General features: G+C 44.9%; 1 protein-coding gene across 1 annotated transcript in view; it reads left to right on the top strand.

Moving 5' to 3' along the window:
* Window positions 1-975: 975 nt before the first annotated feature.
* Window positions 976-9,020, top strand: part of TMC5 (transmembrane channel like 5) — a 32,069-nt gene continuing 24,024 nt past the window's right edge. Inside the window, exons 1-3 of the mRNA XM_050905654.1 lie at window positions 976-1,038; window positions 2,249-2,396; window positions 4,525-4,615. The gene's annotated coding sequence lies outside the window, so the exon portion shown is untranslated. The remainder of the gene's footprint in view (window positions 1,039-2,248; window positions 2,397-4,524; window positions 4,616-9,020) is intronic.

Raw genomic sequence — 9,020 nt, 5'->3', positions numbered from 1 at the left:
CTGCGGCGGGGCTCGGCCCCTTGCCCGGCGGCGCGGCTGTCCCCGGCGCAGCGTGGGGGTGCGGCGGGGCTGCGCGGGGGTGCGGCGTGTGTCGCCCCGCGGGCCCCGGTGTGAGGGGAGGGGCTGAGGCGCAGTGGGCCCGCTCCCTCCTGCGCCGACAGCCCCGTCTTTGGTCCTGGCCCCCCTCCCGCCGTAGCATCGCTTTGTATCCTTAAGCTTGTAGGTTTGAAATAAGAGGTTCATATTTTGGGACATCAGAGTCTTTTTATTCCTCTTACCCAGGGCTTCCTTTAAAAATACCGTGAAGAAACAGCAGGATCTAAACGCTACTAGCAGACCACCCTCTCCGTTAGAATGAGGCAAGGCCCAAGCACCCCGCGTGCAGGGCTGTGGGGTGTTCTGACTGCTGGGCGTCTCTCACAGACGTTTGGCTTAGAAATTGGCTTTGTTTCGATGTCTTCTGTTACTATTAAATGTTCATGCTGGTGTTGGGTGCTGTAAAAACTTCTTACAAACTCTGATATTTGGTCAACTCCCATTAGGTCATGGCCCAAACTCCCTAGCTTGTTCTGAGTGACCGGATCCAGTGACACAGGCTGTGGTGGAAACAACACAGCTTTACCTTTGAACATGAAAACCAAGTATGAACTGGAGCAAACAAAGTCAGTAGATGCTTGGATCTCTTTTTCCATCTGACAGTGAGGGTGTTTTTTCTGTTAAGTTGCAGTAAACATCCCTGAGAGACTTATTTCTTGGAGTAATTCTTGCCTTTAGTGTGAAAATAACAGCATATGTGACAAAGAAGAAAATGAAACCTCCAGTAGTTTCAACAGTATTACATGTGGGGGGGAAAGAAAAAGCATTTCTAGCATTTCTTACTGTATTCTACTGGTAGTTAAATCGATAACCAGATTTTTCTGAAAATTCCTCATCTACTTTCTGCAGTACTTTTAAAAATAAGTCATCGTTAGGTTTCAGGATGCTGAATCAGACATAAATGAGGACATTTCTTCTCTCACCTGTGTGTCATCAGCTCAGGTATGTGATTTTCAAATTGCTTTATTAGCAGTAAGAATCTATGTGCATAATCAGTTTTCATAACAAAACCATAAAATGTTATTGATAAAAAAGTAAGCTCTCAAAGTAATTTAGATGTACATGTTTATGATCAGTAAGTTGATGTATTACTGGCAGAGGAGAAAGATATATCTTAAGGGGAATTATTGTGAAATACAGAGACGTGGAATTAAAGCACAGGAACTTCCTTATTGCACTGAACCACTTTAAAAAAAAAAAAAAACCAAACCAGTTTGTAGGTGTTCTTGCCTTCATGCTGGTAGATTGGTCTAGAATATAACTAATACTTTTTTAGCTCTTTTTCCATGAAAATAAGCTATAACTTGCTCTCATCCTTCAATAAGTTACTCTAGAGGCTAGTACAAGAGGGCAGGAATTCAAGCGTATTGCTTTTTTCCCCTTCTCCTTTTCACAGATCTCCAGGATGATTTTTCCCAGGTGGGATTTCTTTGTATAGCAAAGGCTGATGCTGCATGACTGTCTGCTGCCCTCCCGAGAGGCTGGGCTGTGCTTCAGCTTGAGAGCATGCAGGATCGGCTTGCTTGTAACAGAGCTGGACACCTCAGTGAATCCTGTTTACACGGGTGATTTTTGGTTCCTTGGTTGAGTGTCACATTTCATGGCCTTCGTTTGAACAACTTCCAGTTGATCGTTCCTGAAAATTCAGGAGGTGGAAATTGAAGCCTCTCTCGGTAGCATTACTGAAAAATCATTCAATGTTCAGCATTCATGCTAAGTGTGCAATTCATATGCCAGATACGAATGTGTATTGCACCACCAGAGCCTAAGTACCCACTTTTATTGGTGCCTTGAAGCCAACTAGGCGTGGGCCGTCTTTGTGTTTGGCTGTGAACATAGAGCAGGGCTGGTTCTGCCTTAAATAGGAATACTTATGGTGTAAGACTTCCCTAGAGGTGTCACCTGGGGTGTCAGTTTTGCCCTTTATGTTCCTTTTCTTACCACTAAGAATACAGAGAAGAAAGGTGAGTAATACACTTGCTGATTAATTAGACTCTTTCCAAAACTCTGTGTGCTAGAGAAGTATTGGGTTAATGACCCCGTGAGAACAAAGTTAAATAAAGATTGGAGGCATTGAAAGAAGATTGACTTCCCCAGGAATTTTGTGAGAACGTTCTCTATTGTCTCTCTCTTTTTTTTTTTTTTTGGCCAGTTGAGAAAGCTTTGTAGACACTTGGAAATGTTTCAATGAATTTTATGGATCACAGCAATCCCAGGTGGGAAAACAGGAAGACAGACATGCTGAGGAGGAGAAAATGGATGATTCTGCCAGAGCCCGACAGTCACACGCAGGGAATGCAGTAGGTTCCTCTCGTGCATTATCTGTCCAATGTATCTTATTCACAAAAGCAGCAGTTTTCAGTCTGTGCTGAGCATGGAAGCTAGTGCCCTATACTGTTTCCTGTGATGCTGGAGATCTGTCTGTCACATTTAGTAACACCATGCGTTTCCAGGATGCTTTTTCTTCTGTATGGTTCCTCTTAATAATGCTACAGCTCAAAAATGCTTCTAAATGTTCAGGGAAGTTCTGAGTGATTGTTTTAATTTTGAGGGGATCTTGTGTTCAGATACCCCCATGCTTTGCCCTGTGGCCTGTGCAGCATGCAGGCAGCTCCTGGATCAGTACAAAAGATCTGCAGACAGGTCCTCTGCGGTCATGCCAGGAATGTTGCTTTGGGCAAAATGTAATCTTAAAGTAGTAGTAGAAAACTTCACTTAAGTCTATGTTGAATTTGTCTGGTACAGGATAGACATGTTTTACCCAGTTTAGGAGCTGGAAAAGCACTAGCCATTTGGTAAAAGTGATCCTCAGCCATTACAAGAGTACAGCTTCTGAACACAGAGCGAACTGATTTGTTCCCAGTTCCCCACTGGCTAGTGAGGGTGCCTTTAATCCAAAGGTTGACATGGATATTTTTTTGTTTGTTTGCTTGTTTTTTAATCTTGCTGACCAGAGAAGTTACTTAGGAATAGTTGCTGGAAGTTTCAAGATGTGGGTTTTTTTTCTGGGGAGATAAAATATGCCGATATGGTGTAACAAGCTGTATTAACACAAAAGTGGCTGAGGCTCTATAATTCTGTACAGTATTAGCAAAAAATAAAAAAGTAATGGGCAGAGCACAGGTCTGGGACAGCAGAGCCAGTCTTGTCCTTACCCTGTTTCCCTTTTCACCTGTGCCTGTCCTGGTGGTGGCTGTTGGGCCCCACATTCAGTTTGAGGATGTTTCTCTTGGTCAGAGGACATCATTAGCCTTCGGGAAGGGCACTGGGCACCAGCCTGGCAGTGACTATTGTGCGGTGGGTGTGCTGGGGTAACCCTGAGCCCAGCTGGCAGCATCCAACTGCTACAGAGTAGTTAAAGTAATGGAGGCATCCCTGCTGAGCTGCTTTGGGACAGAAATTCCTGCAAGAGGCACCACCCCAGCACTTCATTGGCTTCTCTGTATTGCACCCTGCCTGGTGCTCAGCTGTAGCTTTGTCCAGTCCATGGTTTTGCCCATGTGTCCTGGTTTCGGCTGGGATAGAGTTAATTTTCTTCCTAGTAGCTGGTACAGTGCTGTGTTTTGGATTTAGTGTGAGAATGATGTTGATAACACACTGATGTTTTAGTTGTTGCTAAGCAGAGCTTATCTTAAGCCAAGGTCTTTTCAGTTTCCCATGCTCTGCCAGCAAGCAGGTGTGCAAGAAGCTGGGAGGGAGCACAGCCAGGGCAGCTGACCTGAACTAGCCAAAGGGATATTCCATACCATGGAACGTCACGCCCAGTATATAAACAAGGGGGAGTTGGCTGGGAGGGGCGGATCACTGCTCAGGCATCGGTCAGCAGGTGGTGAGCAATTGCATTGTGCATCACTTGTCTTTTCTTGGGTGTTATTTCTTTTTTTTGTTGTATTCCTTTTCATTACTATTATTATTCTTAGTTAGTAGTGTATTTTATTTTACTTTAGTTATTAAACTGTTCTTATCTCAACCTGCAAGTCTTACCTTTTTTCCCCAATTCTCCTCCCCACCCCACTGGAAGGGTGGTGGAAAGCAGCTGTGTGGTGCTTAGTTGCTGGCTGGAGTTAAACCATGACACCGTGTCTGCTTGAAAGGAAGATATGTAGGGCGAGGAGGAAGACAAGAAAAATCAGTATCTCTGTGTCACACTAAATGAGAACTTGTTCCTTCTGGTCCCTACAGAGTACAGGAAGACAGGGCTGGTATTAAATTCCCCATCCAGGAGCTGCTAATTATCTGCCTGTATTAGCGTGAACTATTTTTTTTACCCCTAGGTGAGCCTTTCTGTAATACAAATAAAAATATGTGAGGTCAAGATTGTTCTTTATCTCTGCTCTACAAATGATTAATCCAGGGATAAAGGTAACACATCATGTGTCTGAAAACCATTTCTCTCTGTCTTTTTATTGTGGTGTTATTGCAATCCAGGCCAAAAGCAAAGCATGTTTTAATTCATGGAGGGAAGGAGACTGAATATCTTGGAGATCGAATAGAAATTAAGCAACGTGTCCTATAGCAGGTAACACGAAATGGACCTTTCTTTTTTGTTTTCCTTTCTCTCTTTGAGCTGTAAGAGCAGGACTTCAGCTCCCCGGTTCTGGGGCGGGGTGCCGTTCCGCGCACAGCCCCTTCGCGGGGAGGGGAAGGGAAGCGGGCGGTCACGGCGGCACCCCGCGGCATCGGGGCCGGAGGCGGGACCGGGGCACCGAGAGGAGCCGCCGCCGGGGCGGGGTGCCGGTTGCCGGGCCGCCCGCCGCGGACGCCGAGGCACCTGGCGCGGGCGAGCCGGGGCCGGGCAGCGCTCCCCCGGCAGGCAGGCAGGCAGGTAAGGGGCCGGGGCCGGGCGTCTCCGGGGCTTGGGGCTGCGCCAGTGCCCCTCGCCGCTGCGGCTCTGCGATTTCAGCAGCGGTTGGTAGGGCCGCGGTCGGCGGCGGCTGGAGCTTGCTGGGCTCCGAGCAGGGTCTGCAGCAGCTCTCCGGCGGCGGGGCGGGAAGGTGGTTTCACGGTGCACCTGGCCTGGAGGAGTCACCCGAGCCGCCTGACCGCAGGCGACTGCGGTTTGCTAATGCCCGCTGTTAATTTAGAGTGATAGAGCTGTTGGGGCCGGACTCCGTGCGTGCTCAGGGATGTACTCGGCTTCTGCTATCTGAGAGGTAAATAGCCACACAGAGCGGTGCCCTGACATTGGTGTCAGCCCCGGTGCATGGCACCTCACAGCTTTATCGCCCCATTAGTCACATATGAGCTTTCGCTGTCTTCAGCTAGAAGGGTTGGTCCCATGGGGGATTAACAGCCACATCCTTCCCTGATGTATTTAGCCAGTGTGCCACACTTCAGTCTGTGAGTTCTTGCACCAGCCTTGCTGGGATCACCAGCTTGTGGCGTGACATCTGCTTTTGCTTTGGTGTAGGTTGCGTGTTGGGAGCCTGCTAGCTAGTGAATGAATGTGGCACTGTATTTTCCAAGTAGCAGGTTGTGAGTTTTGTATGTTAGAACAGGTAATGGGAAACCAGAAGTACTTTTGTATTAAATAGGTGGGAAAAATCTCAGGTTTAATTATTCATGTTGTTTGTGGTCAATCATTCTGTCACTCCATCAAAACACACAGGCTTACTATTTAAATACTACTCTCTCTTTCTTCAGTCTCAGCATTACTTTTTTTTTTTTCCCTTTATGCCCTAACCTACGAAGGTGGAAACGCTTCTATGCAGAAGATTAAATATACATCTAAAAGCCAAATCTTTACATCCAAAGTTTTATTGCTAAGTCTCTGTCCCTTAGTAATGCTCTGTTACTTAAGCAAACCTGCAAGTAGCTCGTGGTACTGCATGGGAGCTGTGCTAACTTCTGCTGCCACTGACCTAGTGTCACTACAGTCTCCTCTGCCAGTCCTGGGACCGATAGCAGCCTGATCCTGCTCTATGTAGCAGAAGCAGCCAGTCAGTAGCTCTAGAGCCACGTTGAAGGTGTGATAGTTCACGTGTGGGTGCCGTGTCAGTCCCTGCCCATGCGACACAGCCCTGGCACAGGATAAGGATAGCAGCAGGCTGCCTGTGCTAAGCAATGTAGTTGAAATGGCATCTGTTCCAGGCTGATATGTCAGTACTTCACCCAAAACAATTGATTTCAGTTTCTTCCCCCCCCGAGTAAGCCTGTTGGAGGGCTTTTATTCTTGCCATGAAAGTGGTAAAGTGACGAGGTGGTGTGGTATGGCTGTGTGGGCTGACATAACAGGAACGAGCACTCTACAGCGGTGTCCTCATTCACATTTTTGTGAAAAAGCCTCTAATTGTGACTTGTATAGTCCATAGCTTCTGTATGTTCATTGTAGAACAGAACTCTAATGTACTAACATGTTACACTGCATTTTAATGTAGCTGCATTTTGTCTGAAAAAAAAAGTATTTAGTTTATGTGAAATTGTTTGTCCAACAATTTGAAAACTGCATATGAGGATTTTGAAGAGTTAGGAGAAACCTGTGGCAAAACCGGTTCTCTTTTCTTCTGACTGGTTCTCCCCAGCCATTTTCTAGCTTCTTACTTGATTTGCCAGAATATTGTGAATAGCTTTTGTTTTTCCCTCAGGGTCATCTTAAATGCTGCTTGTGCAAATAGTAATGAGACGACAACATCCTAGCAGGAAGTTAAGCTAGGAATTACAAACAGAACAATGCACTTTTTTTTAGTTCAACAACATCGTGTATCTTTAAAACCCTATTTATTATCTAAAATTACCATATATGTAGTTCTCATAAGCTTTTCCAATTGAACTTGTGAATGAGACTCCTGTAACTGATACTGCTCATTAAAGTATAATTTGAAGGTTGCATTTAAACTGGATAGGTATCCATTGCAAGTACAGAATAAACAAAGCTTTCTTTTAGGGCAAAACATTAGAACTGTTCTAGTAAACAGTATCTCATGCCTCTAATAGACCTGGTGTGGTAGGCTGCCTTTCCACTGAAAGCAGAAAGCTAATTCCAAACAGGTACTCAAAAACTGCTTCCTTTTTTTTGTAATCAGTCGTTTCCTTCAAATACAAGCAGCTGGTAATGTTGTTTAATAGACAGACTTAAACTTGTTTTGCAAAGCAAGATTTAGTCCTGCTATATGCAAAGAACGTGATAGTCTGCAGTTTGGAAATTTAGTCATAAGACTGACTTGCACTGATATGAAGCGATTCTGGCCTTAGCCTTTTTTGCCCCATAATGGTCAGACTATGAGCTAGGTAATGTCTTTCAAGTGTTAAAGAAGTAATGCAGAGTTCTGTTCACAGTTTCTTGTTAATCTTTCCTCTCTCTGCCAGGTGTACTGTTCTTACTCTTCAGTTCCTTATTTCTAATTTTAGTAGCTGTGTATCCCTGATTGTTCCTCTTTACCCAGTGCTTGTAATTTTCCCAATGGGTTAAGTTTGCAACTTGCGGTCAGAGTTAAGAAAATAAAAGCAACAAAATAGCAAACGAAAAGAGACTTGCTCTCAAAGGGGTCTCTGCGGAAAGGATTAGATCACATATCAGTGTGATATGTACTTCAGTCCATAAGAATAGTGATCCTGTGGGGCCTTTTGGGTGGAGAAGAAGGGATTTGTGTGGTAGATTAGGAAGAGTACTATGAATTTCACAGAATTAATGAAGTATCTGAACTTTAATCCACTGCCATTAAGCGAAAACTCTGAAGTGTGTGCCACGTCTTTATGACACTTTACAGAACACTAAAATTTAACTATATGTTGTGATGAGATTTTTTTGAATGTTTCAGGAGCATGTTTGTAATAAAGGTGTCTAAACTCAGGTGAAGAAGTAGAACCCTGCTTGAGACTGCAAACACGAAGTAGTTGGCGGTCCTTCTCCAAAAGCCTTGTCTAAGCAGCCACAGGTGATAGAAGGGATTTAACTTGCAAACAAAGTGAACAGGATGAAAATATTGTAGTTTTACTATATTGGGGGGGGTGGATTACAAGAGGAATGTTGAATGGAAAGGACAGGACAAGGCAAAAAAGTGAGTAGGTGCAAAAAATGGATAAAGAGCAAATAAGGAGCAGAGCTCATGATGCTGAAGCAGTAGCTGGAGGCAATGGGAGCAGCCAGCTGAGGGCAGAGATAGTCCGACAGTAGGACGTTCCCCTGTGTCAGACAGACACTATTCTGCCTGCTTCTGCCAGCCTGCCTGGCTACTCTCTGCACTCCACTCTCACCAAGAAGGGCTGGGGGGACAGGGAGGATAGGATCTGAATTCTGGTAGGTAGCATTGCACTGTAGGACTAGGAATTACCTTCCTTTGTGAGCTTGAGATCCAACAAGCTGTTGGGAGAGACAGCAGCATTGTGACCGTAATGGGGATGCTGTCACTCTCTCCTTTCCCTTCCCAATTTGGTTGTGTATCCTTTGCCTGTGCAGTAGTAAGCAGATGAGTCCTTAGTGCTACCACGTGTCATCTTTCACTGGGAAGATCTTTTGCAGCAGAGGCACAATTTACGTTGCTGAAATTGATTGAAGGTCTAAAATAACAAAGTTGATGTTGGCTCCTGTAATCGACCCTGCTGACATCAATAAAAACACAATGGAAGGCTGGTAAGAGTTGGCGTTTGTCAGTGTAGACTGGGTACTTTGGCAATATGCATAAAAAGTAAGTGACTTTCACTTCTGTGTATGATTCATGCTTGTTTCATTGCTAAAATGTCAATTAAAGATCAGGCTTTCTTGAGTGTAGAGTTTGATTAGCGTCAATTCACAGGCTCTTTAGATTTTCTGAGAGGCTTTCCTGGTTTGTTGCGGCAGTGTTGAAACTGTTGGGATTGAGATAGTGGAAGAGTAGTGGTCAGTACTGGAACCTAGTTGCTGATGCAGCATGTAATCTAGTTTTAACTCTGGTCTGTCTCTCAAACTCACTTTTGGCTTCCAGAAATCAATCTGATTTTTTTCACTA

This window comes from Gymnogyps californianus, chromosome 15 (genome assembly GCF_018139145.2).
Source record: "Gymnogyps californianus isolate 813 chromosome 15, ASM1813914v2, whole genome shotgun sequence".
Taxonomy (NCBI): Eukaryota; Metazoa; Chordata; class Aves; order Accipitriformes; family Cathartidae; genus Gymnogyps; species Gymnogyps californianus.
This window is presented reverse-complemented; position numbering and strand designations above follow the sequence as displayed.